The sequence below is a fragment of the Schistocerca nitens genome, chromosome 4 (assembly GCF_023898315.1).
Source record: "Schistocerca nitens isolate TAMUIC-IGC-003100 chromosome 4, iqSchNite1.1, whole genome shotgun sequence".
Classification (NCBI taxonomy): Eukaryota; Metazoa; Arthropoda; class Insecta; order Orthoptera; family Acrididae; genus Schistocerca; species Schistocerca nitens.
The window spans coordinates 883,689,182-883,712,856 of NC_064617.1; positions in this window are offsets into that span (position 1 = coordinate 883,689,182).

A 23,675-nucleotide genomic window follows, 5' to 3' on the forward strand; every position below is an offset into this window, starting at 1 on the left:
CAGTGAGAAAAAAATGGTTAATAATTCTACACTGATAGCTCTCAAATGAAAGTGTGGCAGATTTTGCCTTGGTTTATGTGTCACAGATATGTATGAACATCGTGCTAATTGACATAAACATTCTAATTAATCATACCATATGAATTATCCTAAGAAAAGTCATTCACTCTTGAGAAAGTAAGTGATTTTCTCAGTGTATTTTCCTTTTCTTGTAGTGTACATTCACGAATAACGATTTGGAACTCTTTTTCAGTTTCTTATTAGATTACACCAATAATATCTCTCAAATGTGTGTTCAAGGAAGGTTATCAAAATAATTTTCACTTATACCGATTGTCATAAGTATATAACACATCAACCCATTCTGTCATATAAATAAAGCTGCATAATCCAGCTTAGATCATCTATCAGAGTGGTCATAATTTGTGTGTGTGTGTGTGTGTGTGTGTGTGTGTGTGTGTGTGAGTATATTTTGAAGTATATGTCACTTGATAAAAAAGGGGGAACCAAGGCAGAGAACACTGAAATTAATTTACTTGTATTTATACACATTGTTAATTCTAGTCAAAAGTTACAGTGGAACATTCCATACATTTAAAGAAATAAAATATGTTTCAGGTACCTGAATGTCACTTAAAGCTTGTGGGGAAATACTTGGGAGTTTGCCTATGTGTTGGAATGCTCACATAAATCCTTATTTTCAGATACCTAATATAAATAAAATTAAAATAAATGTATTATTTCAGTAATCCGTAATTTTTAAAGCACTGACCTTGCCCCTCAGATTTAATTTGTAAAAAAAAGAGAATGATAAACTTGTCATAATATTGTCTAATTGCAATTCAGCAAGTTTTTCTGTCATTAAATGCTGCAGTGTGAAGGATTTGTAATCAGAGATGCTGCTGCCTAGTCTCTTATGACAGCACCGGTAACTTTTTCTTTTAACGGTTTGCTCTTATAAATAAGTCATCATACGTAAAATGAAAGTAGTGTGCATAAAACGAACTGGAAGGTTGCATATTTCTCCACATTATTTTTAGGTGTACAAGAAAATATCATGGCAGAACTATTGAATCTTAATTAACCATATCCCTAAAAGCCCCATGAAATGGAGTCTTAATTATTGGGGAAATAATTTTCCACCCGTTTTAACTATCAGTGCTGCAACATGATTATGTTTTGTTACATAGTTGTGAGGATTAAAAGTGATTAGGAGGGGAATTCTTAGAAATTCTATGGAAGAATAAGGATTTCCGTAACCTATAAAGAAGCTTAAATGTTGTAAGTGGATCTATCAGTTCCTGTATTTGTTGTTATCTTACAACAGTCCAATAGGACAGGAGTGGCATAAATGCTATCAGCTTACCAAACTTGAGCTTCAGTTGTGTGAGATTTATCTGTCTGATATGCAAAATTCTGTGTCTGTCTTTATTTTGACTGCTAACAATTTTGTGTGAACATTTTGTCCTGTTCAGGATTTCCAGTGATTGTCAACTACACCAAGAGCTAATTTTCAGTAGTTGTTAAATTTATGAGCAGAAGTACTTTCCTGTCTCTCCTCAGAACTATTGCTAACAAGATATGTGTTGTTAATCCACAATATTGTAAACTGTAGATGACAGGTTGGAACTGTGACACAAAATTAATTCTCAGCTGCTCAGAATTCAGAAGCTTTTCACACCAAACATAAAGCTTGTGTTTCAGGCTGTTTTAGACATTCATAAAATGACACATTTATGGAATGTCTTTTTGTGAGATCCTTAAATACTATATAAATCTACAGACATTTGGCATTGTTTCAGTGCTGGACTTAACAATATAGTTGGGCAGTTGTTACACCAATAAAAAGCAACAAAACTATATAGTAATTGAAAGAAATTTGTTTTATGCTGTCACTGAAAATATCATTGTATATGCTGCAAGTATTTCTTCTTTCATAGAAAAGCTCCTAGCTTTGAAGAACTCAATGTCAACACTTCTTGTACAAAAGAAACATAAGTTGGCATCAAATGCACTACATCTCTTTAAGTTTTTCCACAGAATGCACTTTAATTCTGTGTGTATTTGTGTCACATTATAAGATTGCATCAGCAGTGTGTGTATTTACCTGATCTACAGTACCAACAACAGATTTTGACCTTCTTTCCTACTGCCGATAACCGCTTGCAGTGAATGTGTTACAGGACAGGAATTTCTTATTCATTAGTAGAACATTTCTGTACTTTTATTTTGTGGAAATGGAATTCTGGCTGTAGCATATAATTGGCAGTACAATTTATGCCGTTTATATAAATTAGAAGGTGCCTGCTGTCATTCTAGGAGTTTTTAACGGTTTGCCTCCACATTACTTCCCCATAACTCTTGAAGAAATATGCAGAATAGAAATTTCTCTACCCTCTTCTCACCCCTCCCCCTCCCTTTACAATGTCATTTATATCTGATTTCTAATAACTGTAAAGAAATACCTGCTATTTAAATCCAAGTTTGTTTGGTCTGGTTTTCAGTCATAAAATGTATTACTATACCAGTGTGTATAGCAAGGACAGAAGGAATTTGCTTGGGCAATCTAAATTCATAAAATATGGTATGCTGTAAATCACACTATCTCTAATATATATTTTGTGTGTAGATTATTCTGTGAAAATAATAATTTGATACCAAGTGTATAATTACTCTCTTGTTAAGTGAATCTCATATACTTTGTCACCGTGTTTCACATGTATGACTTGTGATGTAGTCTCGCATTGTGTATTTCAAGCTTCTTTCGAGGATGAAAGATTGTAGGTCCTCATTGTTATGCTCATGTAGTGACTTTTGATTGTTGCTTGTTACATTTAACATGTGGATGTATATTGTTAAATTTATATCTATTTTATGAATATGTTGTAACAATTTTATGTCACATAAAAGTTGCCATATGTAAATGCTAAACCACAGAGCATGTTAATATTATTAAGTATAGAGCTATAATGCTGTCGTATGTTGTCAGTGTCTTTCAGAATACATGTTTACATTTGTTGATGGCATGATTGTGTGCAATAGCAGAAGCGTGCAAGTTACTGTTATCGCTAATGAATTTTATGTATCAATAAATTTTCCATTTTGATGAAAGTTGGTATATTGGTCTCTTTAGTCACTTCATTTGTGTTAAGGTATGTTGTAACATTTGTGTGGAAATACGTAAGGGTTATTAAAGTGTAGTTCCAGATGTTTGTAACTTGTGAGTAGAGTGATGCCCTATTTAAGCATACTGAAAAAGAAATTAGCCTGCACTAAAGCTGTGTTGTCTTTGTCTGCAAACAGTTACTGGATTGTTTTAATGAAAAGTGGAATATGAAATTGCATTATATTGGATACTAAAGGGAAATGTAGGACTTGAATGTCTAAAACGCAGAGCTCCCACATTTCATAGACCATCATACCTTGAAGCTAAAATTTCACATTACATTATTGTAAAACATAAGTACCTTATACCTGTATGCTTAGATATCTATGGTTTTTTATGAATTCATTGCATTTCTCTGAGAAATTAACGTTAATCAATATCTCTGCTTGGTCTGAAATATAGTCATAAAATTTTGAGAGAGTTACATTCCTGAAATTGTATTCAAGAAAAATAATGCCATTCATTGAGACCATGTCTAGTCTGTTTCCTTTCATTTATCCACTGAACTTAAAAGTTAAGAAAAACACATTCAACAATTGAATCGGCGAATGTGGAAACAACAAAAGTCGGTTTTTCTAAATTTTACAGGGGAGTGATAAAACTGCATCTTTTCCAAATTTACAGCAGATTATCTTTTTTTTAATATACAAACATTACACATAAAACACATTTGTGTTGTTAAATTCTGAATTTTGTTTTCAATTGCAGTTTCTGAAACTAAAAACTCAGTAAAAACTTGGGGTTTTTTCATTAAAAGAATAGCACTTGGATTCCAGGGGGAAGACGTACTTGGAGCAGATAAATATGTAGTCTACAGACTAGATGGAACTAAAAATATCCTTCAGTTTGTATTTTAAAGATGAGAAACAGCCATATGTATACCAGTGGAAAAATGCTCCTATTGTAGCACAAAAATTGGTCTCTTTATTAAAAGACTGACTGAAAAGTGGAGTACCAGCTGCCTCATACTATCTTTCTCAGCATCTTTAAAAATGTTCACCAACATACTGCCATGCAAGCATATTCGCATTCTTTCAAATGTGCCCTTCACCTCTCACTCCCACAAGCTGCCCTACCTGTAACTTGTTCACACCCACCAGTCGGTCTCTGTAGGTCTTTCGTGCCCATCCACTGCAGATCGCTCATCTCGACTCATTCATTCGGCCCAACTCTTTGTCATTACCTCTTTGTGGCTCTCCAACTGTCGCTGTCTCCTGTGTCACAGCCACAGTCAGCTTCGTACTGCCCCACTGCTACTGCCTCCTCTCACTGTCACCGTCTCTCTCTTACTCTCTCTTACTGCTACCATCTCATTCATTCATTCCCACCGTTGCTGTCTCTTCTCGCTGTCACTAGCACTGTTCTCCCACTGTCTACTTGTTCCACTGCCACTTTGTCCCTCTCTGTCTCCCTCTTTCTTTACCACAACCACTGTCTACTATCTTACAGTATTTATTACTTCTCCATCTCTTTATCACTGCCACTGTCACCTTCTCTGTCAGCATAAAAAAACATGAATATGTTTGCATACCAATATTGTCGCAAAATTTTTTAGAGAATCTGAGGATGATAGACTGATGCAGCTGGTACCCCACTTTTCAGAGTCTTTTAATAAAAAGGAGCATATTTGCCTTTTTTCTGCTGCTTCCCTTCTTATGCTTGCCACAGCAGGGATCCGTAAAATTTTGATACTTTACTTATGTGACATTTAAATAACACAAAACTAATTTTACACCTCACAACAGATTTTATGTGTACAAAAATTTTTGTGCACTTCAGTACTACAACGTGGAGTTCCCGAACCCGTCTGATGAAACTGACACACTGTAACACCATATTTTTCTGAGGTGTTGTTTCGTAAACTACGTTTTTGCCTGACACTGCATTTTATAAGGGTATTTAATGTGCGCAAGTTGGGTAACTTTGAACCTCTGTATCTCAGAAATGGATAAAGACGTACAGAAAATTTTCAAGGCTGGGCGCTCTTTGGAATATATCGTAAAAATTACAACCATTTGCAATGTACAGCCATCTGGGAATCTGCGACTGAGGTTTGGTCCACTACTGATGGTGAAAAAAATGAGATTTTCTGAGGAACTGCCCATGAATTTATGCAAATGCATTACTCATTCATTATTAATTCATTCACAGCTATACCCTTCAGTTTAATTAAATCATGTGCTTATCACAGGTATACCCATCATCAATCAATTTATTTAATAATTTTGTTGTATGTAACATTGAACCTCTGTACGTTGGAAAGGGATAAAGATATCAAGAAAATTTCCAACAGTTACAGATTGGTATCTTAGGCATACCTCATAAAAATTTCAGCCATTTGCTGTGTGTAGTTGTCTTGAAATCAGTGGCTGGGGTTCGGTCCACTGATGATAGCAAAAATATAATAAAAAACCCTTTCTTTTCTATTTTCTGAAGAACTGCCATGAACTAATGGTGCTTCCATACATCCGTCAAGTCCAACATAGACCACATCAAATGCAAAAAGAACCAACCAATTTGCTCCTTTTGCCTAAGCAGTAGGAATGTGTAATGATCATACTTTGACCATGTACTGTAGGATAGTGACACTAACACAATCCTTCCGTTGGATATACAAATGGTCCCTAGTTCTAGGCTATCCAAAACACTTGACTCTACCTTTTTATAACCAATTGAGCCTGAAGTATAAGCATTGGGAAATCGTGTTCCTATACGCAGCATTTTGGAACATATTGGTAAGCATGCTGTCGCACGCATACCGCTAAGATGATACACAAAGTGACGTATTGAAAATTTAATACAGTAAAACCGAATATGGAATGGAGGAAAGGAGTTAAAGACAAAGCTGCCTGGTGGACCTTTGCTCAGAACATAATTTAATCATTGCTAACACTTGGTTTAAGAATCATAAAAGAAGGTCGTATACGTGGAAGAGACTGGAGACACTGGAAGGTTTCAGATTGATTATATAATGGTAAGACAGAGATTTTGGAACCAGATTTTAAATTGTAAGACATTTACAGGGACAGATGTGGACTCTGATCACTATTTATTGGTTATGAACTGTAGATTAAAATTGGGAAAAGGTAGCAAATTACAGAGGTGGGACCTGGATAAGTTGAAAGGACCAGTTGTTGTTGAGAGTTTCGGAGGGAGCACTAGACAGTGGTTGACTACGACAGGGGAAATAAATAGAGTAGGAGATGAATGGGTAGCTTTAAGGGATGAAATAGTGAAGTCAGCAGAGGATCAAATAGGTAAAAAGACAGAGCCTAGTAGAACTCCTTGGATAACACAAGAGATATTGAATTTAACTGATGAAAGAAGAAAATTTAAAAATGCAGCAAATGAAAAGGCAAAAGGGAATACAAAGGTTAAAAAATGAGAGTGACAGGAAGTGCAAAATTACTAAGCAGGAATGGCTAAATGTAAGAATTTAGAAGCATATTTCACAAGGGGGAAGATAGATATCACCTACAGGAAAATTAAATATCGCTTGATATTTATTTTATGTGTGACATGCTAGTTTGAGTGTTTTACTTCCGATGAAGGCACTCATAGTAGTGCTGAAATCTGGGTCCAAAGACTGAGGACTGTTATTGCTTTAATTTTAATTAAAGAGGCCTTTAGGGAAATGAAAAACAGTGTATGAATATCAAGAGCTCAGATGGTAAACCAGTCCTAAGCAAAGAAGGATGATGATGATGATTTATGGTGGAGGGTTCTAAACAGTTAGGTCATCAGCGCCCTTGCATTAACGTTATACCAAAGGAGATTTTCACAATCTATGGACGAAGATCAATAAACTGGAAAGTTACGTCTGATCCCACCACAGGAAACATAAAGCAACCCCAAGAAGGTGAGGTTCCTTAAAGCTCATAATAAAATCCCAGCGAGACACGTCAGGATAATTAAATAAAATCATGGATAAAATACCTGTAAGGATGCTGTTAAAAAAGGGACAAATATCCATGGCTTGATGACGACTTAGAAATCGTACGTGACCCAGCCATTCTGTGACACATAAAGATCTCACACCCATTATTTTGGGAAGAATTCCGGACACCACACAAAATTTTAAGACATTACCAACACTCACCTCATTATCAGTTCAAATAGAAGGGAGATGCTGTGGGGGATCCAGTTAAACCCTCAGGTCGTCATATAAAACACACTCAGTTGAAAGATGTCATACTGACAGCTGTGTCCCGCATCTCTGACATACTGGGGGCTCCTCCCTATACATAAGAGGAAGCCATGTGGCAATGGACAATGTCCCACACTAAGCTGAGTAAGGGCTGTTTCTTCACACCATCGTGAGTGGAAGGTGGTGATCCATGGTTGCCCTGAAGTCTTGATGGAACTTAGTTTATAGTTCCTCACTTCCAGCCACTGGGACTCCCACCAAAATATGGCCTTCCTGGCCACAAATGAAGTGACAGCCCAGAGAGGGACTGAACAGAGGGCAGGAGGAGGAGGGCATCCTGTACCTGTTGCACCATCTGATCTGCTGGGTACATCTGTCCAACAGCGAGAAGGGCACTTGGAGAATCAGAGCAGATGATAAGTTTTTGCTCACGATGCCTTCTCATCTGCTCCACTGGCCTCAGGATAGCAAAAAGTTCTGCAGAATAAACTGAAAACTGCTCTGGGAGCCCTATCCTGAGGACAGTGTTGGGGAACACGACAGAACAACCGAAAACTTCTCCCTGCTTAGAACCATCCGTGTAGACGGTAATAAAATCTGGATGGCTATGTAAAATTCCATTAAATTTAATTTTTAAAACATAGTCTGTGGTACAATGCTTCTTGTAAGCAGCCAGTTCTAAAATTAATCTGGGCCTTGGTAGCAGCCAGGGGGAGGCCCTACTCCACCCCTGGCTTAGGACCTTAATGCCACCCACCTGTAATAACTCAAGGCTCTCCCTTGCACGGATCCCAAATAGCCATGATGCTTGTGGTTGATGATCAAACAGCCATTTCGATGGCAGTTGAACAACATTACTGGATGCTAGCGATGTAGGAATGGACAACGCTCCATAAGCTTGGCGTACCACGAGAAAAAGACATTGAATATACAGCGAAGGCTCACCAGCCCCTGCATACAAACTAATAACAGGGCTCGTGTGATAGGCCCCTGTCAACAGCCTAATGCCATCGTGATGAACTGCATCCAACATTTTAAGGTATGAAGGCCTTGCTGACCCATAAATCTGGCATCTGTATTCAAGCTGGGGCGCACAAAAGCCTCATAAAGTTGGAGCAGACGTGTTCTGTCACCTCCCCAAGACCTATGACTGACACATTTAAGGATGTTTAAGGCCTTGAGACATCTCAGTTTCAGTTCTTTAAGGTGTGGCAACCATGTTAACTTCTCATCAAAGATAAGACCCAGATACTTCACTTTTCCTTAAAAGTGAGAATGGTGTCCACCTGTTTTAAACAGACAGTGGCAACAATTAAAAGCAGCAGAAACTGTTTTCTCTGATGAGAATTTAAAACCTGTGGTGTAAGACTATTCCTCCAACTGCCTGATCGTCAGTTGCAATTGCCGAGTAGCCGTGGCGAGGCTGGAGGGTGCACAAAAGATGGAGAAGTCTTCCACAAACAAGGAACATAGTACTGTGGCTGTGATACTATTGATTGCAATGGCGAAAGCTGTGACACTTAAAACACTCCCTTGAGGGACACTATTCTCGTGCTTAAAATGGTCAGAAAGGGCATTCCCAACCCTGTATCCAAAATATCTGTCCAAGAGAAAGGACCATATGAAGGTCGGTAGACATCCACGGAATCCCCACTGATGGAGCTGCAGCAAAATATTATGCCTCCAGGTAGTGTTGTAGGCCTTTTCCAAATTGAAGAAAATACCTATAAGGTGTTGCTTATGAAGGAAAACTTGTTGAATTGCAGCTTCGAGCAGGGTTAGGTTATTGAGAGTGGAGCGATACCTCCTGAACCCTCACTGGGAGTGACTGAGTAGGGACCTGGTTTGAAGAACCCAGACTAGGCTCTGATTGACCGTACGCTTCAGTGTCTTTCCTATACAGCTTGTCAGGCTAATACTATGATAACTACCAGGGTCTGTCTGACCCTTTCTTGGTTTTAAAATTGGGATTAAAATAGATTCTTTCCACAAGATGGGAAAGTCACCAGTTATCCAAATTTTATTGAGAGCTGGAGGACGAGTTCCTTCGAGCGTCGGTCCAACTGTTGCAACATGCTGTAGGTTATCAGGTAGTTTCCAGGGGTGGTATCACAAGCAACTGACAATGCAGAATCCAGCTCCCACAGAGAGAAAGGGTGGTCGTATTCTTCCATGTTGGTGGAACAGAAATCAAGATCAGCCTTTTCCTGGGCCTCCCGATATCGATGGAAGGTGGGATCCTGGTTGGAATCAGCCGTAATGGATTTATATGAATAAGCTATTGTCTGAGCTATATCCCTCATTGATGTTACAAGAGACCCCTGTATTCGTACAGCTACTATTGGCAGTTGAGAGTTGTGCCTTGAGATCCTCCTGATGGCTTCTCACACTTTACTTGCGGAAGTGGACTTATTGAAGGAGTTCAGGAACTCTTGCCAAGACCTCTGCTTACTCTCCGAAATTATTCTCCTTGCCTTTGTATGCCCCATTCTAAAGTTTGCAAGACTCTCAACTGTAGGGCATCAATTGAATCTGCGCATAGCAGCCCTCCTGTGCCTGATTGCAAAACGACACTCATTGTTCCACCAAAGGACAGGTCTCCTCCTAGGCACTTCCACAGTCTGGGATGGGCTGAATCACAGCTGTAATGTGATCCACCCTGTCCTGGATGTCATAACATTGCTCAAAAATAGCTAACTGCCTGTAAAGCATCCAGTTAGCCTTCTTGAATAACCATCTCGGTGGCTTTCTTTCAGGATCTGCTCCATCAGGCAGATGGATCCAAATAGGGAAATGGTCACTACCATGAAGGTCATCATCCACTGCCAACTGAGCAGTGTCCCCAAGAGCAGGCGAGCAGAAGGAGGGGTCTATGGCTGTAGATGAACCTGTAGTGATGCTAAAATGTGTGACTTGACCCATGTTCAGCAGTATAAGATCTGTTGTGTGTAGCATATCCTCAAGTACATGACCCTTGGGGCACATGGTGTTAGACCCTCCATAGTGCACTGTGTGCATTGAAGTCCCCTAAAAGAAGAAAGGGCCATGGGTAGTCCATCAAGATGATGAGTGAGGACCCCACTATCAAGAGGCTCATGGGGTGGTAAGTACACAGAGCACACTGTGATGTCAACATGGGCCACTATCCGAACAGCAACCGCTTGTAGTGTTGTTGTTAAGAGAACAGGTGACGAGTAAAAAGTGTCCTTTATGAACACTGCAACCCCACCTTTTGCCCTGTCACCAGTAGGGTCGTCGTTTCTATAAAGGTGATAGCCTTCAAGTACAGGTGTGTCAGTCTCTTTAAAATGAGTCTCTTGAAGGCAGAGGCAAAAGGGTCTGCCATTACATCAATGTGGTCTTGATTTACCCCTGTCTTTGTGCCAAGGTGGTGAGGCGCTTGTAGAGTGAGGCGGAGTGGTGGGGCTGACTAGGTCTGGTGATGAGGCATCAAAATCCATGATGTGCTCATCATCAGTCAGACATGCCAGAATGACATCTGATGGTGCCCAGATCAGCTTTCGACTCGAATGTTGGGATCCTTTCCCTGCTCCCTTTCCCAGCAAGGATGAGGGGGAAAGGGGATGGTGAGAGCCACTTTTCTTTGAAGAAACTTGGCATTGAGGGGCACTCTGCTTTTAGGGTGCCTTCAGGCTGTGCACTGTGGAAACATTACTGGTCTCTCCTGTCGTAGCTGTCTGGATTGCTATGTCTCTCTCTTTACTCTCGCATGTACAGGTGCAAGTACAGATGCTAGAGGTAGATAATGGAACACTGGACGTCATCTGAGTCAAAGCGTTATCCTTAGAAACGGGTTTCTGCACCAACAAAGTATAAGAAGTGGCAAAGACAGGGGTTTCATCGCCTGATAGTCCTTTTTGGCTTCTGCGTAGGGGATCGCTTGGTCACTTTGATTTCCTGAATTTTGCATTCCTCTACAAAAACAGGGCAGGCTCAGCTCCAAACTGGGTGGCTTCCATAGCAGCTAATACAGACTGCTGGGGATGGACAGTCCGTCCCAGCTTCATGGGCTGCCTTTCCACACGTCCCACAAGTCACATCGCCTCTGTAATTCAGCATTGTATGTATGGCCAAAATGCTGACATTTGAAGCATCGCATAGGGTTAGGTACATAGGGCCAAACCCTACCCTAAGTTGGAGGAAACCTGCCGTGATGTGTTCAGGTAGCATTGAAGAACTGAAGGTCACAATAAAAGTAGCAGTCTTCTCAGTCCCTCCACTGTTCTCGCATGTCCTTTGTTCCACATTTATGATCCCCTGTGGTGCCTATTCCTGTTTGAGTTCAGCAACGTCTATATCTATAATATCATGGCAGGTTACCACACCTTTGCTGGAGTTAAGGGAGTTATGCAACTCACAATGATGTCGTACTCACACAATTTCTGTGACTTCTTAAGGAGTTCCACCTGCTTAGCCTTGTTAGTCTCAACAAGTAAGGAACCATTGCACAACTGCTTAATAGACTTTAGGGTACCAGTCAGCCCTTTTAAGCCTTTGTGGATATAGAAGGGGGACACTTTTCCAAACGTCCCCTCCTTCCTCATGATCACTACAAAGACATTGTCATTCATGACTCCTTGAGCCGCGCTACTGACAAGTTGATTATCAGGACTAGCCTCCCTCAGTCTTTTTGTTGAATGGGTGTGAGAACTCCCAGGTGGTACACCCTTCCCATTGGGAGGAGAAGAAGAAGATTTCGAGGGTTCCATTTCAGTCACATGAGCAGCTGGGGAAATAAGGTTCCACTCAGACAGAGGCCCACATTCCTGAGTAAGCCTTATACAACTGAGGTGCGGCAGGTTCCCCAGACGTTGCCTACTAACGACTGTTCCACCTCAACAGCCATGCATCTCATCAGCATGCAGCACACCTTGACATTGAGGGTATTTTTTTTAAAGAGGCTTATTCCCATCCTCATGATCTGGGCGGTCAAGCCAAGATCCTCATTCCCTGTGACACACAACGTTCCACCGCTGTGCTGCACGGTGGTCGCTGAAGCATGCCCAGAGCTCATGGTGGCAGGGGACTGGCAGCTCTTACCAGTCCCCAGCTAAGGAACCCTGGGGTCGCCAAGCCTGTACTCAGCAAACAAATGCTGAGCCCCTGAGCTGAAAGGTGGAAGTAGTATGATGGTGGTTTGAAAAGTTCTCGGAATCACCACGAGAGGTCAGTGCTAGCGCAATGAGTTGTTCATGTGATATTCATTAGACTCTTGCCTGTAAACACATGCCACATCAGTGCTCTTGGAAGAGAGCTGTGGCAGTGACATGGCTCTGTTGTTGTTCCCATGTAATGATTTGCAAAGATGGAAAAATTTAGATTTGAGCAGTGATTAAGTACTTCATAAAGAAAGGTATGAAAGCAAAGGACATTCATGCCAATTTCCAGAATACTCTGGGGGACTCTGCTCTTTCATATTCAACTGATGCAGAGTGGACAAATGAGTTTAAATTTGGTTGGGAGACCTTAGATGATGATCCGCACAGTGGTCAGGCAACATGTGTCACTACTCTAGAAATCATTGCAAAAGTGCACATAATGGTCGTGGAGGGCCACCAATTGAAAGGGTATATCACATTTTAACTGAAGAATTAGAAATGAAGAAACTATCTGCAAGATGGGCTCTTGACATGTGCCCATACACATGTGCCATTGCCATGAATTAAGGTATGAATTGTTGCCACACCTACCTTATGAATAAGGTTCGGTCAGAATTCCATTGCTTCCCAAAACTGAAAATTTTTCTTGGTGGATGAAGATTCATGTCAACTTAAGAACTGATAGCCAGAAATGACAACTATTTTGCAGGCCTGGAGGAAACTCATTTTTGACATGGAATCAACGCACTGGAACATCATTGGACCAAATGCAGTAATCTACAAGGAGACTACATTTAAAAATAAAAAATATTTCAGTGATGTAAGTACTTTTTTTCTACTCTGTTCCAAGAACTTTTCAAACCACCATTGTATATAGAGGGTCCATACAAGGGAGATGAACTTGAAAACAATATTATGGAAAGGGAGGTGGATGTAGCTAAAGATGAGATGAGAGCTATGATACTGTGAGAAGAATTTGACAAAGTTCTGATAGATTTTAAGTTGAAACAAGGCCCTGGGAGTATATGATATTCCGTCAGAACTACTGATAGCCTTGGGAGAGCTAGCCATGACAAAACTCTTACATCTGGTGTGCAAGATGTATGAGACAGTTGAAATATACTCAGACTTCAAGAAGGATGTAGTAATTCCAATTCCAAAGAAAGCAGTTTCTGACAGATGTAAAAATTACCAAACAATCAATTTCATAAGTCACAGTTGCAAAATACTAACATGAATTCTTTACAGAAGAACGGCAAAACTGGTAGAAGCAAACGTCGGGGAAGATCAGTTTGGATTCTGGAGAAATGTAGGAACACGTGAGATGATGACCCTACAACTTATCTTAGAAGATAGGTTAAGGAAATGCAAACCCACATTTATAGCATTTGTTCTTTGACATTCGGAAGGTAGTGCAGGTAAAAAACAGAGAGCAAAAGGCTATTTACAATTTCTACAGAAACCAGATGGCAGTTATAAGAGTTGGGGGGCACAAAAGGGAAGCAATGTTTGAGAAAGGAATGTAACAGGGTTACAGCCTATCCCCTATGTTATTCAATACTTGCATTGAACAAGCAGTAAAGGAAACCAAAAGAAAAATTTGGAGTAGGAATTCAAGTTCAGGGAGAAGAAATAAAAACTTTGAGGTTTGCCGATGACATTGTAATTCTGTCGGAGACAGCAAAAGACTTGGAAGAGCCATTGATGGAATGGACAGTGTCTTGAAAAGAGGATATAAGATGAACGTCAATAAAAGCAAAGTAAGGATAGTGGGATGTAGTCTAATTAAATCAGGTGATGCAAAGGGAATCAAATCAGGAAACAAAACACTTAAAGTAGTGCACGCTTCTCAGTGGTAGCACTAGTTATTGAAGTGTTATTGTATTCTGTTTTTCTCTCTTTGCCTGTAGATGGACAAACCTCATTGACTACTCACCCCATTTGTTGTCTGTTGTTCAATCATTCACGATACAACAAATCAGTGGCGACAGAGACTGGTTGTGGTATTGTCTTCTGTTTCCTACCATGGTGGCACGTCCTCCCTTTCCAGTTATGTATCTACCCACCTATGACGGGGTCATTGTACAACCTTCCTTTGGTTCCCTGAGCCCCAGCATTGAACTTTACATTTTGGGTGAAGTGTATGTTTATTGTTTTTCTTTTGTGCATCTTTGCCACATATTCTTTTTTTCACCGTGGCTGCTGCCTGACGAGAGGTACCTGTTTCGTTATGTGAGTTTCTTGAGTTTTATATGATGCAGTTTTCTTAACTGATGGACGAGGTGACAGCTTCTGCAGAGAGCCCTGCTTCAACATGTCACCTGGTCTGACGAGAATGGCAATGGACACTCATCGACTTTGCCGTTCTGCAAATTTGGTGTGGTGCAAGAGGAGTGGGTCTAATGTGAATGGCAGCTGTTTCAACACTTTGCAGCCTACAATATTTCATATTTCTTTTCTTGGGCAGTGCCAACATCTTGCACATTTGCATTACGCTTTCCTTCCATTTACTCAGCCACTTTCTCAGAGGTCACTGCCACTCTTAATAAGTATTTTGACTTCTACATGTCAGCTGCCACTGCCACTTTTAAACAAAGTGCCAACTTACTCAGTCCTATCTGCAGTGGCTCACGGAGTTACAGGGGTATGAACCACAACAGCAAATTTGTACTTCACTGCGGTAAATTGTACAAGTACGCCATATTGTTGGATGCTGTCGTTCAAAATATTACTGATTCCTGACTTCAGGAAGAAGTCCTTAAACTATCAGACCCCTCACTTGAGGATGTCATTCATATAATCGAGGCACTGGAATTGCAGAGCTGTGAATATCCCTGTCTGTAGTGGTCACTATTGTCACCTATCGATCTTCTGCACTCGAAGTCTGTGTTTTTGCCGGGCACTGTAAACAATCTACAGCACACCTGTGGCAAATGCGTAATGGTGACAAATTTCAATCCTATTTTCAATGCCATGTCTCTCATGATAGGGACGCTTGTCATTTCTGCTGAACCAAATATCTGTTTTGCAGAAAGATTGTGCATATCCAAGACATTTGCTCAAAGAAATTTTGGAGCCCATCTATTAACGGGCCAACCACAGTTCTGAAGCCATGGATGTCCATCATGTGCAATATGAACAATTCTGCACTCCTGAATCAGACGTTTTCTGATGAAATGCTCCCAATTCAAACCTGCTACAGCATTTCTGCTCTGCTGAAATCATCCTGGGCTGTGAGTCACCCCTCAATGTCCCTCTGTGCTTGTATGTAAGCCAAAGACACTTTTCATTCACCTGTGTTTTCAGAACCAGGTGTCCAACTCGAGCTGAATACTGGGCTTCCGTTTCATCGATCAATAGGTACACTTCAAACAGCTCAGCTTCCTGTGGCTCAAAGTTCCAACACCGCCTCCAACCCCCACCTGCCGTGTACAACGGGGATCAAATTGTCATGCTTAGCACATGTCTGCAGATGCAGTACAGATTTACAATTAAGGCAATTCCAGTGACTGTGCTTCATCTTATGAAAGCCTTAACATTTTGGGCCTCAAAGCCTTTGACATCTTTGGCTTACAAATCTCAGAGCATGTGGCAATGATCTGTTCCCATGTCCCACACAAAAGCTTCATGAAGATCTGTGGTAAATACTGTAAGTATTTTCAGAACTTGTTGAGTAAGGCAAAAGACTTTTTCACCCACATTACCTTGAAAGGTACCACACACACACAGTTCATCAAAGTATGAGATGTCCCCCACGTCATTTGAGAGGAATCTGCAGCAGAGCTGAAGCATACACAGGTCTGGGGAACGTCACATCTATCTTTGCCAATCTGTGGGCATCACCTCTCATCATCATCAGAAAATCCAATGGACAACTCAGTTGTTGTGCAGGTTTTAAGTCCACTGTCAATGCATTGTACTCTTCCTCTCCCTGAAGAGTTAGTGAACAAAGTACAAGGGGACGTGTTCTTCTCAAAGATCGATCTCAAAGATGCTTATCTGCAACTCCCTTGGATGATTTGACAAAATATTTCCTCCTTGTCATCAATGCTCACATTGAGCTGTTCCATATCAACATCTCCGCTTTGGCAGTGATTCTGCTCTGAATTTTTTTTAAATTGGCTTTTGGTATGGACCCATACAGCCATCTCAACAGTCACAGTCAAATCATAACAGTCCCCGAGCAGAGGAAATCTCTGACCCGGCCCCAGCAGGGAATCGAACCTTGGCTCCTTCCATCAGCAATTATTGCACTGACTGAGCAGCTACCAAGGTGGACATTCTTCAGCCATCTTCCAACAGTTTTTACAACAAGTGACACTGAAGGTATCTTCTTGCTCCAATTATCTGGATGACATCGCGGTGTTAGCTCTGCGCACCCTGTTCCATATTTCTCTTACCATTCTCATGAACACTTTAACAGATTCTCCTATCTCACCCTTCTTGAGCTTTAACATGTCGAATGGTAATGGAAGCATCTTATGATCATATATTACCTTGTACGGTGACAATCAAGTATTTGAATGCTGCTTCGAGTTGTACACTAAGACAACATACTTTAAACAGGCATCACAACTGGTATGTTATGCATGCACACAGTATCCTAACATATTCCCTATGTTCTATGAACCCCTTCCATCATTCCATCAGCTTAAGGGTGTAGAGGACTAGTTCTCAATTTCTTTACACACAGCAGCTGACAAAATTCTTTGAACAAATCTATACTAATAATAAATTTGTAAAACCATTGTGTCTGTTGTGTTTGTCTTTGAACATTTTAATCTCCAAAGCTGCTTGATGAATTTCCAAGGAGATTTTGCAGGTAACTTGAGCACAGTTTGGGGCACTGCATAGGCTTTATTTCATTAAAATCGGATAATAGAAAAAAGATATTCATATGTATTATAAAAGTGTATGTACTTGTGTGTATGTTCCATATCTTCTCCAAAACCACTGGACTAATTTCAACCAAACTTGGTACACATATCCCATCTGCAAATAAGTGTTGTGGGGGTAAGAACCACGTACCCATCCAACATTTGGGGGTGGGGCTGAAAATGAAGCGTAGGGCATGATGCACAATTACCCAGATTTTATTCCTCCATATCTGAGAATGAGAGCACTTAGTGACTGGTAACAAACTTGGACTTATAATTTCAAACCTTTATGAACGTTTTTCTCGTTTACTATCCCCACTAAAAGATGAAAGGAAAAAAAGTTTGGTGCTAAGATTTTTTTTTGTCGTTCATGCAGTAAAATTGCTCGACATTTTAATTTATTACTGCTTTACTACTAATTGGACTCGTGACACATTTTGCAGACAGTGTTCACATATACCACTGGATGTAGCTACAAATTATATCAGTCTACATCACAAACAGGCAGACACATGAGGGCAGCTGATGTTATTGCATGCACAGTAGCTTACTTAATCACCATCATTCACCATAATAACACTACTGATACAGGAGCTCAGCTGTGGTTAACAGCTAGTCCAACGTAAAGTTGATACCCTAATCTGTCACTGTCATCTCAGGTACCCCGGATTTCAGTATCTAATTATTTACTAGCACTTGCACTACTGTTGCTGCCTGTCAGTTGGGCATTGCAACCATTTCCGTGCATCTCAAAAAATGGTCTATAATTGTGAGTACATATTTGTTTCCTGCAGCTGTTGTGTTGAAGGAAAGTAAGACATCAATCACAAACAGCAGAATCAGTGCTAATGCTTGAGGTAACGTCTGCAATGACAACCCTATCAAACACAAATCCGCACTCTGTGCTCACTGTATGAAATTCCACAAATATTGGTCCATGTCTGCCTTCCTATTCCTGAACCAGTACATCTCTGCTAGTCTCCTGTTGGTAGACCTACATTCCCCTTACCCACTCCTGTAATACTTTACCCTCAACTTTCCAGGTACCACCACTCGAGGTCTCAACTTAGTTTCTCTGCACACCAACCCATCCCGCACATAAAACCATGAATGTTTAAGAATCCTTTTACATTTATCATCCATCTCCTGCTGCTGTCTGCCATTCCTTAAGTTCATTACCTCCTACTTGGAATACCTTTACTTTCCTATTCAATCCATCTGTGTTCCTGTGTTTCTTTCTGGGTTTTCATAAGACCTCAAAATCAAATTCATTCAATCACACTGCCCATCATGTCAATCTACCACACAGATCCTTCAACCACAGCAACAATGTCAATGTTGCATGATCCATTATCACTAAAAGCTTTTTTTCCACGGAGATTGCACTTGACGTAGATGATTCCAAAGATAAGGCTCAACATTTCCATTTTTGTCATGGAGTAATTCTTCCCCACTGAGTTCACCTGCCTTAATGTATAGGCCACCAGACATCCAATATCCCCTACCTCCTGACTCAGCACACTACCAAGTGCATGTTGGATGCATTCCACGATAGAACAAATTCCTTACTGTAATTCAGAAACACTAAGACTAGACTTGCTGTCAAAGCTTCTTTCAGTTTCTCAAAAGCACGCTTAGAGTCCTCCGACTGTATGAACTTTGAACCTTTCTTCAGCAATTGTGTTAACAGTCATGCAATATCCATAAATCCTTTCATGAATCTTCTTTAATAAACCACAATGCCAAGGAATGATTGCAATTCCTTTACCAATTCCCATATGGCTTTTAGCTAATCTTGGTTCTGTCATATTTCTGTCCTCACTAATTATGTGACCAAGGAATGACACCTCTTCTAACACAAAATTAGAATTCTCTGTACTCAACATTAAACTTGTAGCCGTCTCAAGCATTGTACGAGCTAATCCACATCACTCACAAAGATGATAATATGCTCAAGATAAATCGTGCACTGATGTGGTTTCAAATCTCTGAGAACTCCATACAACAATCTCTGAAACTATGTATCTGTGCTCAATTCTAAACTTGCTCCACCAATATTTGCACAACCTAAGTTGATTTACCAGAGAAAGAGGACCTAATCTCACAACTGACAAATCTATATTTTGCTGCACTCCAACCTGACCATGTGACTCCATATTATGCACTGTCAATTTTGCTACCCTTTCCAGTAATATATGTACTGCCTTTGGCTCTGATACTCCTTGTGTGTCTGGCAAAGCCTTGCCCTTCTCAGTACCCATTCTGGAACACCAAAAATTACTAAAACACAAAATAAAATAAATCAACGTAATTCTTACATCTGATCATCAGCCATTTTGATTCCTGGTACTGTCTAGCCATTTGCCTGTAACGCTTACACATGAATCACACTACTTCTACCGATTCTGTAAATGGTGCCGAGTGACCTTCCAAGTTACTCTGCGAACATCTGACAGGTACTAGCCAACTGTGAGCCCCGTTACCTCTAAAGTGTGATAAATCCACCATCTCCTTACATTTAACAAAAGTCCCCTTACATAAAGCATGATAGTCAAGCTTCTTTTCCATGACAAAGACACTTTGACAATAATTAAATTTATAGCCTCACCGTACCATATGCCATAGGTTGAGAAGTAATGTTGAAATGGTGACACCAGTACTCTGACATCAGTTGTAAGGAGAATGGTGGAGACGAGTTGGTGGGATGCCACGTGGCACCAATTAAAAAGCCTGCAGTTTCAAATTCTTTGTCACGGCACCCCGCCATAGCTCATTACGGGAAGCGGCAGCTCGGTAGTGGCGTTCGGTGGCCTTTCGCGTGTTGTCACCCCGCAGTGCTGACAGAGCACTGTGTCAACTGGCAGCTGCCCCTGGTACAACTGCTTCCGTCAGTGGTGACTCCGGCACTGGACAGCCTCATCTAGCTGTGACCACATGCACTGTGGCACAGCTCACGCACCCTGCAGTAGGCCGGGGATGTAACAGCAGTGATGCACTGCTCCGATTCGATGGCTGGCGAGCTGCTTCCGAGGGCCAGTGCTGGCCCGTTGTGGCAGCAGCTCCATATCCCACAGTCAAAGGGTGAACTGTGGTCCACAAAAGGTATTCCAGACTGTGGCCAAGCGTCACAGCCACGCTGTGAGAGCTGCGATACTGACAGAAGTGATTCTGATACATATGTCTAGGTATTTATAGGCTTTCAACCTGCATTTGTTTGGGTTTTGTTGTGCCTTGCAGCACATACACTAAACACTTCAACAGATGCTGGTGTGGAAAGGACTACAACATCCACCGCTCGGGTAGGATACTAACACTAGCAAAGCTGAAAATAACAACAATCATAAAATTTGTATCCTGTACTTCAGTTGACCTGTGTGGGTCAACTGAAGAACAGGATACAACCTTTGTAGTTCAACGGAAGTACAAGATGCCAGTGTTATGCTGTTACATACTGTATGTCACTTTTTTTATTTTTTTGCGCTAGTACTAGTAGCCTTTTCTTTGGTTGACCTACATGCTACATGATACGAATTAGTTGCAGAGGAAGCAGCAATTGGAACTACACTATCAAACAAAAATATAATTCAAAACCTGTACAGAAATGATTTAAAATTACCACAAGCGACAAAAGCATACAAAATATCTGTTAGTGCACATGCGCAGCTACAATGATGTAGATATCCGCATTTGGTCTTTGCTCTGCTTAAACACTTCTCTTCTCTTTTCTGGTTAGGTTTTCCTGTGTGTAAGTGGTGGATAAACATCTAGTTTGCTTATTTTACTGTTAACAATGAAGTGTTAAAGTGAACTAGACAAATGTGGAACCTGCAATAGCTTTGAAACGATTCAAAAATGTGCCACAAACAAAACACGAATCATGTGTAGTGTACACCCCCACTCTAACTCCAAAAGCTCTGCGCTTGCACGAATCTGGCTGTTTGCTCTCAATGCTTATACACTGAACAGCCACACTCCAAGTAGCCAGAACCGTGAAGAGGCGCTACTTATACGCGATTTCAGCTCCTCACATGTGTGTCAAGTTGTCTGGGAGCTGCTTAAACGAACCTTCAGTTGACCCCCAAACTGTCACCTTCCAACCTAACCAAGGTCTCGGGCTGCACTACAGATCAATCAGTTACCACAACCAAGATTTCAGAGAAAAGGGGGGGGTTACACTATGTAACTTAAGCCCTTAAAAAATTATATAATTTTTGCATTTTTGAAAGAGTTCTTTAATGCTGCTAATGCAAGTCGTATATTCTTAAGCTCACAACCTGAACACTTTCAATGTTAGCCTCCCATATTGTATCACACAGTGGCTTCAGAGACAGCTTTACATGACTCTTGGACGCTTCCCACCACTCCACACAGCCAGAAATTGTGAACAATTTTTCAACAGCAACAAAGAGTGTAGCGCAGTTACAGATGATTTAACTGCATCACTAATGATCAAGTTCAAGCTACGAGCACAGCAATTGATATAATGAGCTCTTGGAGTTTCTTTGATGATAGGAGCTTAGTACCGCTCTTCTCGCCTGTCATGTTGCTTCTGTTGTCATAAGAGTGCCCCTAATAATCTGCAAGGTTATGCAGTATCTGAAGTAAAAAATCTGTGAGACCTTCTCCAGTAACGTCATTCGTTTCTTCAGTTGAAATTGGTTTGGAAAACACATTTACCACTCTTAAAACCATTGCTCCTTGTGACTTAAATATGGTGTACAGTCCAATATTACTGAATAATATTTATTTTTGAGTATGGTATTCCTTATGACAGATAAAACTCCATCAAAAATTATGATAATGATGCCATTTTGTTTGCTCTCACTTAAGTCTTAAGTAACCAGTCTTCGAGTTTTAGCTGCATGATTAATATGATCATTTAATACGGGATCGAACTCTGTCAATAATTCGACTTGCCCTAAACAGTTTCCATTACCTGGATTTCCACACATTTCATGGTTGGCTCTTAACATACAAGTAAACATACTATGGAAAATAAGCTTAACAAAACCGATCTCCACCGCTTTTCTTCTTGAACAATTTGATCTCAAGTTGCTTGATACATTAATTTTTAGTTTTTAATTCTCTGCAAAAGCTTTTTCCACCTGCACATTACAATAATACAGTTGCAGTACTGTTCACAGTTACAGAGAATTTCTGACGAGCTTTACCAGTATCTTAAACCATTTTTTGTGAGAGAACCAGCACTCGAATTTATCAACTTCCAATAAAAGCAAAACACAGCATTTTTTGTTTGAGAATATACAAACAATGTTCGATTAACTTCTTCATCATTTGAAAGGTGACATAAGCAATGAAAAACCATAAGACGTGTTCTTGCCTTGCTATCTGTGTTGTTGGCTCAGATGGAGAACGGCTGGCATGCTATTAATCAAAGCTGTCCGTATTAAGGAAAAGCAGTGTTTAAAGTAGTATTAACAACGAAGGCGCTCTTGACTGCAGGACTGGTGCAAATGTATCCTATTAACATTCTTAATTTGAAGAATTTTTTTCTTTGAGCAGGAAAATCGACTGTTTCTAAAGTGAGAACAGGGGCCCCCCTACCAAGCTTGGGGTCCTCCCGCAACTACGGCCGCTTTAAACCAGCCCTGGGAGTACTTCAGTACACCTTCAAAACTAACTTGCAAGATGATGTATCCTGCCTACTCATCAAATATAGGGTGCCTAGGAAACCTGCCTTCTCAGATCACTAGACAACAATTCAAGCAAATCGTATTAATTAATTTTATTTACAGAAAATAAATGACAGTACTTAACTCTGAGAATTTACAGTGGTGTGTTGCAAGTAAAGGGCAACATGCAAATAAGACATCTCATCAGTATATAAAATTTGTAATATAAGAGAAGTAATACAGTGAATGCTTTTATGCAGGTCGCAGGTCATAACGCTTCTCTAGAACTTGTCCAACTGAGACCAGGCCAGTCGCGTGCAGCGCTTATGTTCTCTTCGTGTTGTCATCCTAGAGAGGGCTCGATCTGCGTGTCATTGGCTGATGTCTTCTTCACAGCCCTCTCTGCACTAATGTTCCTGACTGGCCTGCCGGGGTTTGACTTAACGCTACAACACAAGACAAGATGTTGTAACAATAATCACATTAAGAATATTTTTGTGCATGCCAGTGTCTGTATTCTCTGCAGAACATAGCTTTTTCAAGTTACGAATCACTAAAAAGCTGCCTGAGTTCTTCAGTGAGTAACGAGCGACTATATAACAGGTCTTGCTGTAATAGCAGTGTAAAAAGAAAATATAGGGAATTGCAAAGAAGTCATTTTACTAGAAGACCTAAATGCCAGAACAGGATGGAAAGCTAATGACAACATAATGGGACAGTATGCTGAAGAAG